Raw genomic sequence first — 9,116 nt, 5'->3', positions numbered from 1 at the left:
CCCCACTGATCAGCAAGTTAGGCCCTTGTCCTCGTGGGAAAACCCATTTAAGACAAGAACCCAGTCAACATAGAGTGGACAAAATTGGATATAGAGGTCCTTCCCATACCTCTTCTCCATGAGGTTTGGTCTCTGCTTAAAACACTTGGAGGGAATTTATATACACTACAGTGGACTATAGAAAGACTTTCTTCAGACTTTTTATGATTGTACAGCTTCTACTTTTGGTATGTGTACAGGATTCCTTCATTAAAGAAAGATATGCTGTACTACATGAATCTATACTAGTGTGGTTTCTTTTAAATATATACTATTATCTACTCAATAAATCTAAGCTAATAAGGACTTTAATGGAAAATTAAAATGCTACTGGCTCATTAATACGTCCTTGTCGAGGCGACACAGGACAGAAGATGGCCGCTAGTCACATGGCCACATCACATGTCCTGCACCTGCCTGGGCAGGTCATGTAATCATCCAGTATGACAGGTTTTGTGGTGAGACCCATCTCAGTGAGGGTAATGAGCAGTGATGGCAGCTACACGTCATTACTATGGTAACAGAGCAGGACAGTCTGTTACATCATCACTGGCAGCAGGGAATGAGAGGGAGGAGCTGTTACTGAGAACTGAGGGATCATGGGAGTTGTAGTTGTAGATGGCGTCCATCTAGGAAATGATACCGCCTACTTCAGAAAGCTCATAAAATAATTTGAATCATGAAAGTAAACTATTTAAGCTCCGTTTTGTGAAGACTTGTGAAGAGTTTTGTTCTATTTATTTACTTATAGCATTATGGGTTTTTGTATCAGATGTTCATATTCCCCTTTTATCTAGAGCAAATATGAAAGAACATATTACTAAAAGAAGAACATAATGAAGCTGCTTACGTTTTGAGGATCCGGGGAACATCTGCTTGAAGCGTACAATGAGGGTAATGTTCTTGTGCATTTTGGGTAGAGTTACCTTTTGAGTGTTTTCCTAAATGTTTATAGAAGAAAGTGGAAGTCGATCAGATTCATATGTAAAGAATAATTTTTTTCTAAGCATTTAGTAATTGAAAAAAACAACATTAAGATTTTGGAGATGATTGATAAAGGTAAAGAGAGTTGAACTGGGACACTGTAATGCTGCTGTTTATGCGAACCTTAACTCCGGGAATGTCAACCTCAAGAATAATTCTAAGCAAAAGAAAGGAGAACGGTAACTTTAAGAAACCAGAGAAATGTAAGCATTTTCGGGTACACATTAGTTCCGTTAGTGCAGATCCAGGGACTTACAGAATATATAGCGGCTCTGGTAACACGGTCTCATATGCGCAAGGAAATCTTTGAGGTCTCCATTAGAAAATGGACTTTGGCTGACTCTCCGTGAGTAAGGAACAGCACATCCTAAAGTTCTATAAACATTCATTAAAGGGATAGTCCATTAAACCCTGGTGAAGGGAGAATAAACACCGCTTGTCTTATCCGTGATGATGTTGAATGGTCCAATGTTCCAGGGTTCATCCATCTTTTGCAGGATTGTGAATGTTATAATAACATTGGGATGAAATATTCTGCAAGTTTTATTATTTTTGGTCAACTCTCTCCTGCGAGGATTCATGTGATGGACGCACAACAAATGAATTCAGCAGAGAAATATTTTAATTCTTGCCCAAAAATAAACTTCCTTTTACAGTGAGAGTGAAGATGGAGGCATTTTCTGATGGGTTACAAATAGAGATGAGCGAGTATACTCGTCCGAGCTTGATGTATTTCCCCTGCTCGAGATCGAGCATTTAATTAAGAAAACACAGTGAAGAACAGTGAAGAATACAATTAAAACAGTGAACACAGGATCATTTAAGTGAAGAACACAGAGAAGAACACATTGTAGATGTTCCGAACATCTGCTAACTTAGCTGAAGACACGAGCGCCGAACGGTTGAGGAGCGGAGCGGGGGCTGGAGGGCTGGAGCAAAACGGAGCGGGCATCACGGAGCGGAGGCTGGATCAGGCATGTAGGAGCAGTGGCTGAAGTGTAGCGGGAGCTGGAGCGGGCATGGAGGAGCGGAGTGGGGCTGGAGCGGGCATGGAGGAGCGGAGCGGGGGCTGGAGTGGGCATGGTGGAGCGGAGCGAGGGCTGGAACGGGGATGGAGGAGAGGAGCGGGGGCTGAATTGGAGGCTGGAATATGTGTGAAGAACACATTGCAGATGTATGGAAACATCTGCAATGTGTTCTTCATATATATTGTTCTTCATATACTATTGTGAAGAACACCGTTCGGCACGCGTGCAATGTGTTCTTCACTGTGTTCTTTCAATGTGCTCTTTCAGTGAAAAATGCTCGAGTCTCCCATTGACTTCAATAATGTTCGTTATTCAATAAGAGCACTGGAGCATTGGGAAAAGTTCGACCCGAGTAACGAGCACTCGAGCATTTTAGTGCTCGCTCATCTCTAGTTACAAACACTAAAATTGGATCATTCACAATAAAGTATGTTTTTATCACTTTACTCTCTTTTCACACAGTTACTCATATGGGTAGAATTGGGAATATAAAAGAAAATTCCAGGAATGGAATTGACGCGCTGCTCAGTTTCAAACAAAGTTTAATTCATATTTAAGAAAAGAAAAAAAATCCTCCTATATGCCCCCCAAACTATATAGAGCCCTCCAGCCCGCTCCTGATGTCTTGCCTTAGGACTCAGCATTGTGCTGTTCCTCTGTTATTCCTCTTGAGACCCTGAACGTTGTAAGAGTTGTATATCAGATCGGCCTTTACAATATTTGCAGTTTATTTTTCTTTGCAAACCATTTCCTCTGTGCAGGATTCTAAACTACATTTTTGTATCCCCTTTGAAAAACGTAAAACGCGGGCCGGAGTGTATCTTATCAATGTAATCTCTTCTACAAGGTGATTTGGGGACTATAAAACAGGACACAAACCAACATCTGCTGCCAGAAAGAAAAAAAAAAATTTCAGATCTATAATAGAGATTTTTTGCGCCCGTTTCATTAATGATAGCTCAGCAAATGTCATCTGTATTCCCAACAAATCTTATCATAAAAACAGCAATAAAACATGGAGCCGTGATTTATCTACTACATGTAAAAGGATCAGCTCTCAGGAGGCAGATTCTGGACTGCGTTTTACGGCGCGTTGTGAAATGCTTAGGACAATAGTCTCATGTAATGAGAAACAGCCAGGCTCTGCCGAATGAAAGCGACTGTGCAAATAATCTGCCAGAGCTTAAAAAACATATGCTGAAACTACAGGACCCTCTGGCTTCATATTCTCCAGCTGCCCTGGGGTCTGCAGACTAGAAAGAACTAAATCTCCAGTTTATAGACCAGCGGAGAAGAAGAAGAAACACTTATGTCACATTCTAGTAAAACAATGTATCAAATTAAATGGAATAGAATCTACATCCAGATTATTAGATTATGTAAATATTTGTCTAGAAGGATACAATTTTCAGCAATACAATACAAGCTCTTATATTAGGTTCCTTTATGCTATGTCATACATAAAACAACATAAAAGATAGATAGATATGGATAGGGGTAGATAGATATCAGATACATTGAGAATTGATTGGTAGATGGATGGTAGGTACATAGAAAGATATGATGGGTAACTAAATGTTAGACACATTGGCTATGATATATACTGTGGTTAAATGGATACTGCAGTATTGTAGCAATGTGACAATACAGGTTGTCCCTGATTACAAAAAAAAAATCCTCATCTCACCAGGGATATAACTATCAAATTACCAGGCGTAGAACTAGCCGTGCACCTGTGTGACGTCGCATGACCAGGTATATAATGAGCCATGCACTTGTGTGACATCACATGACCAGGGATATAACAAGCCATGCACCTGTGTGACATCACATGACCAGGGATATAATGAGCAGAGCACCTGTGTGACATCACATGACCAGGGATATAATGAGCAGAGCACCTGTGTGACATCACATGACCAGGGATATAATGAGCAGAGCACCTGTGTGACATCACATGACCCGGGATATTACGAGCCATGCACCTGTGTGACATCACATGACCAGGGATATAACGAGCCATGCACCTGTGTAACATCACATGATCAGAGATATAACAAGCCATGCACCTGTGTGACATCACATGACCAGGGATATAACGAGCCGTGCTCCTGTGTGCCATTATTTTCTGCATCTTTAGAAACTTTTAAATCTTCACTTACTCCCTATCCAAAATTCTTCAGCCTAAAATTTTACACATTTTAAATATGCTATCAAAGGAAATATAACATCAAAATCAAGCATGATAAACTAGATAGATTCAGACATTGCAACAGTGGTAATCTTCTTATATATGTTATCCGTGGCCACCTTCCTTTTTAAAATCAACTTTTTAAATTATGGTAATGAGCTTCCGTGCTGCAGATTCACTAGCTGTTACACTCTCACCCTCCCCTCTTGTCTCTCAGCACCCCTACCCTCTGCCTTCTGTAATCTCATGGCAGGAGAAGAAGCCTCAGCACACAATGCTGCGGCATGGAGGAGCTCTGGTAACACACCATAATTTTAAAAAGTTTATTTTAGAAGGAAGGAGGCTATAAAAACATATATAATAAGATTAGCATTAATACGTTTATTATGCTAAATTTCCTTTAATACATTCTGAGCATTTAGCGCCATCAAAGGGTTTGACTTTGCACATTCTTTTTAATGGAAATTGCTTGTACATGTATTTGTAGAGTGTCGCGGCTGCACTTTACCTGGCACAACACAAAATTCTGCACTGAAAGGGGCGTTCCTGCATTTATCATGCAGCGTCTTCCAGAATTGTGACGCCCGCTCAATGTTAAAGGTTGCCCCCGCCAAAAAGTTGGTGCATTCTGCCGGAGGAGTGCAGGGGGCGCCAGATTCACGAAGAACCTGCAACACAACTCATGAATTTGGCGCCCCCTGCACACAACACAGGCAGTGGAAATAGTCCAGTTTGCACTATTTTTGATCACTGTGGGCCACTTTCATGATTTTTTGCCCAGAGTAAGTCAATCTGATGAGTTTCAGGGTTACATACAGGATTGTGACTTGGCATTGGGGATATTGGGGGATATTTATCAAGCTGCCTAAGAGTAAGAATGCGCTTAGTTGTCCATGGCTACCAATCACAGCTCCCCTTTTAAAATATTCATGAGCACTGGTAAAATGAAAGCTGAGCTGTAATTGGTTGGACCTAAGCTGGATACATCTCCCCTATTATTGCTTCTAGTGTTCATCTTCCATGTTCATTGCTGCTTTTCCCTCTTCAGGCATTGATCATTATTCTGCGTTTGCAATCAGAGCTCATATCTGATATAAAAGTCACCCACCAAGATATAAAAGCAAGACATAAAAGACAACGTGCTCTTCCCAATAATACTTTATTGTTAGGCTCCAAAGCGCTTAAAAATATGTTTCTTTTTATGATGAAGTGATAACTGTAGCAAGTGTTTACATGAGTAAGATGTCAGATCCACAGGTATCTCGCTATTGTCTGTACCTACGAGGCCTCGTAAAAGCCCGACCAAAATGACTAATCAACTGCAAGCGAGCCATGACTGCTGTCCCACAGTGAAGGCTCTGATGGTGAGGCTGTCTATAAAACCCTTCTTTAAGAAGGGGCAGCACGGTGGCTCAGTGGTTAGCATTACAGCCTTGCAGCGCTGGGGTCTTTGGTTCAAGTCCCAGGGTCAACAACTGCAATGAGTTTGTATGTTCTCTCCATGTTTGCGTGGGTTTCCTCTAGGTCCTCCGGTTTCCTCCCACACTCCAAAACACACTGGTAGGTTGATTAGATTGTGAGCCCCATTGGGGACATGGACTCATTTGGCAAGCTCTGTACAGCGCTGCGTAATCTGTGTGCGCTATATAAATAAAGGATTATTATTATTACAGGGGTTTCCTCATGGCTGTCCAGAGGTTTGATAAACTTGGTTGCGTTCTTCTAAATACAGCGCCACACGTGACAAAGGTTTGTGCTGGTATTGCAGCTTAGCTGTGTAGTGTTGGCTGCTTCTTTGATGCAACATCAGACACTACCCAAGGTCAGGAGAGGAGCTGAGAAAGCAGAGAGTTTTTTTAAGCTCTTGATTTAGATTTAAAAATAGCTTCTTATTATCCAAAAATGTCCCCTTCTGCAACGTCAGCCACTTCATCTTGGTTACTGGGTACTAGGTAATGGACATGTCTTGTGTTGATGCATCAAGGGACGACCGTTGGGGCTTCCTTAGAGGGTTTTAGCGGGGCAGTAGTTATTATAAATTATAAATTTATCACAGTACCCCCTTGTTGGTGGCAAGATGTGCCATACCCAGGGGTGCTGTCTGAGGCAAGAGGCGAGTTGAGCTTCTTGCCTCAGGCAGCACCATCTACAAGAAAATAGGCAACTTCATAGGCGCAGAAGGGCAGGATCTGCCATTTATGAGTAATGTCTCTTCACACCTGATTCCACTCATGACACAGCATGGATTACCCACTTACTAAAAAATAACCTGATTCCCTACTATTGGGGGGCAAATATTGTTTTTCTGCTGTTTAAATTGAGTAAACAGTAGACAGTGGTTATAGTAATTCTTCCTACTAGCTGTACAGAGGCAATTTTTTTTAACCACTAGTAAAACCACTACTAAAGATATATAATCACTTTATATAATATGGAAATACCGTCTAACACTTACATTGGAAATACAATAACTAAATTAAATCTCCATAGTTTCTGCTATGGGGTAAGTTCTGTCCTTTCATATCAGATGCTCCTCAATATTTTGCATTTTGCCAAGCCCATGTCTACAAGTCATGTCCTACCCATCAACAGAATCCATATATGTGACACACTGTACATAATAATATTATTTTTCTACAGTGAATTTTTAAGAATGACATATTTTCTTTGCTTTGGTAGGAACATAATGTACTCAACAAACCAAAGACCAGTCATGGCTCCATCAAAATATCTGATGCAGAGATCTAATAGATCTGAAGATCATCTAGAGATAGATGGAGAAGACTACAACAGCGCCCTTATAAATGTGCGGATTCAGTGTGGTATCTACAACTGGGACTCTGGTGGATACCAAGCAAGTCAAAGTTTCAAGTCTAATGGGGTGAAGACCCCTGCTGAGATTTCTAATGCCAGTGGAAGAAAAAAGATTGACAGCTCTATGAGGAACATGAACTACAACAGTCTTTTCATTTATCCAGCATGGTGTCTACACATGGTCTTCAGGTAGATAGCAGATACAAAACATACCGTATTTTTTGGCTGATTAGGCGCACCGGACTATAAGGCGCATTAAGAATAAAGAGCAGCAAAGACGTCTTGGTCCATACATAAGGCGCACCGGATTATAAGGCGCAGGCGGCTACTTGGGTTAGAAGGAGTCCGGGGGCATGGTTTGGATGCCGAGAGGTCGCACAGAGAGCCTGCTCTGCCACCAGCACTGGTGCAGCGACCCTCCACGGCAGCGACCCTCCACAGCAGCGATCCTCCACGGCAGCGACCCTCCACGGCAGCGATCCTCCACGGCAGCGATCCTCCACGGCAGCGATCCTCCACGGCATCGATCCTCCACGGCAGCGACCCTCCACGGCAGCGACCCTCCACGGCAGCGACCCTCCACTGCAGCGACCCTCCACAGCAGCGATCCTCCATGGCAGCACCCCGAGTGCATACCTACGACGGGGGGCATGATGAGAAGATCGCCCGCACACATCCTCCGCAAGCAGCAGCAAGGACTCAGAGAGCAGAGGTGAGTGGTCGGACAGGGAGATAGCCATAGTGCGAATCACAGCCTATTCCCATTTCATATATTAGGCGCATCGGACTATAAGGCGCACTTTTGATTTCTAAGAAAATCATAGGCTTCTTTGTGCACCTTATAGTCCGAAAAATACGGTAAGTGTGGCCCTTCCAGCACAGACACCAGCATGTAGCTAGAGATAGGACAACCCAAGTGTCTACTGATGGCAAAGAACCAAGATCCACCTAGATCATTGGCCGAACAAACACCACAGACTACAACTAAATGGATTCAGCATGACATGTATACCTGGCGATCCAGTGGGCAACAGATAAATAACATCCCTGGACCTGCTGAAGGGAGGAAACCTACAATAATTATTCCATAAAATTGTCTCTATATATAAAATATATTTGATTGGAAAATCCTCCTAGTATTGATCCAGGGTTCTAGAACTGATCACCTTTTACCGGGGTCAAGAAGGAATTTTTCCCTGTGACACAAATTTGCCAAATACGTCCAGGTTTTTGCCTTCTTCTGGATCAACATTTTCATCTACTGGAACTAAATTCTAATAAATTTTATTTTAATATATTATAATTTCTTGTCTTAATTTAATACATTACGTGGTGTCCAATCTCAATAATCCTGCTGTTCTTCCTTAGGATCACTTACATAGAAGCAAAAATCTTATACTTACCTAGAGATTAGTCTTGTGACCTGCGGTATAACACATGTGTGCTGATGCCTGGGTACACTACACCAGCTTCACTCCACTGTGCAGGAGTAGCAGACACAGGGAAATGTAAGTATTCGTTTTTTTTAAATCCAGCCCCTGGCACCAAACCTTGAGACCTTGAGGTGTATCATTTTCCAAAATTGCCCATAGAGGTTCCCTTTAAGGAAAAGCCACAAAAATATTCTGTATAAATAATTCTAGAGCATGTATTATAGTAATTGGTCACAACGCAAAGAAAAAGGGACCTGAGACCGCAAACCCTAAGGCTATATTCACACTGCCGTTGCCCGCCTGTACCGTACAGTAGCGGGCAACGGCAGTGTACGGGGAGAGGAGGAGGAGGTGAGCGGAGCTCACCCCCGCCCCTCTCCATAGCAACCTATGGCGCACGGCGCCGTATTACGGGAAAAGATAGGACAGATCCTATCTTTTTCCCGGGTACGGAACGGTACCGCTCCCGTAGGGTGCCGCGCGCCCATTGCTGCCTATGGGGGACGTATGTCGGCCGTATATACGTCGGCCGTATATACGTCCCCCATACGTTAGTGTGAATGTAGCCTTAATGCTGTGACTAAGTCCCTCTTGGCAGTACCACCAGTACTGCCCTGATAGAGGTCC

This window comes from Engystomops pustulosus, chromosome 11 (genome assembly GCF_040894005.1).
Source record: "Engystomops pustulosus chromosome 11, aEngPut4.maternal, whole genome shotgun sequence".
Lineage (NCBI taxonomy): Eukaryota > Metazoa > Chordata > Amphibia > Anura > Leptodactylidae > Engystomops > Engystomops pustulosus.
This window is presented reverse-complemented; position numbering follows the sequence as displayed.